We start from the raw sequence: 1,147 nt of genomic DNA on the forward strand, positions 1-1,147 counted from the left end.
GCCCCATTCCTCTGGATTACTGTGCTGAAGTCGACGCAGCTATCAGACGGTTGCTTGATTCAGGCCGAATTTCTCGTGTAGAGGAAGCTACAACATGGTGTGCTTGCGCTCACTTTGCAGGATTTGTTGTCAGGGACCATGGTGTCAGTGCAGTCAATACAAGACTTCCCACGGCTAAAAACAGTGACTGATGTGAGGTCCTTTTTGGGCCTTGCCAATCAATTTGTGTTATTTGTGCCGGGCTTATCGCATGCGATGAGTGACATTCGACCCCTTCTCAGAAAGGGAGTTTCATTCCTGTGGCTCAGTGTCCACGAAAAAGCATTTTGCCAAGCCAAGAAATTGCTGACTTCTTCCCTCCTTGTGAAGCCGTTTGATGAAAAACTTGAAACTTTTCTGCTATCAGACGCTTCAAGGTAACATAGCCTCGGCTTCATGCTGATGCAAAAGGAGAAGAATGGACATCCACGAATAGTGCAATGTGGCTTGTTCAGCCTGACGCCTGGTCAGCAGAATTACGCAGCCATTGAGCTCGAGTGTCTTGCAATTTTGCGCGCAGTGCACAAATACGAGTTTTATTTGAGAGGATGTGCATTTATTGTTGTGACAGACCATTAGCGTCTCGTGGGAATTTTTGCAAGACACATTATTGACATCCATAACGTGTGACTTGCAACATTTTGTGAGGCCCTCTCATCTTTCCAAATCAAGTGGACGCCTGGAAATCTCAATGCTGACGGGCTATCACGCGCTCTGCTGTTCCCATGTGAGCCAGATCACGCCAATTGCATGCTCCAAGTCGTGTCTCAAGAAATCGACCACCTTGATCCCAAATTGACCTTCATTCTCTCCTCAATTGATGAAGGTTACAAAAGGTTGAATCAGGAGCTACAGAGTCATGCATCTGCGCGGGAATTTACCCCTACACGTTCAGCTTCATCCTTCAAATCTTCATGATGTGACCTCAGCATTCTTCCTGTCAAAGGTGCTGAGCTGCTCCTTTGTGATGGGAGAATTGTCGCGCCAACGTCAGCTCGGCCTGAAATTCTATGACGGCTTCATCTTTCCCACTAAGGCCTGGAAAAAACTTAACTACATGCAAAGCTTTTTGCATTGCCAGGCATGGCTAGTGTTATCAGGGGCATGA

This window comes from Tigriopus californicus, chromosome 12 (assembly GCF_007210705.1).
Source record: "Tigriopus californicus strain San Diego chromosome 12, Tcal_SD_v2.1, whole genome shotgun sequence".
Classification (NCBI taxonomy): domain Eukaryota; kingdom Metazoa; phylum Arthropoda; class Copepoda; order Harpacticoida; family Harpacticidae; genus Tigriopus; species Tigriopus californicus.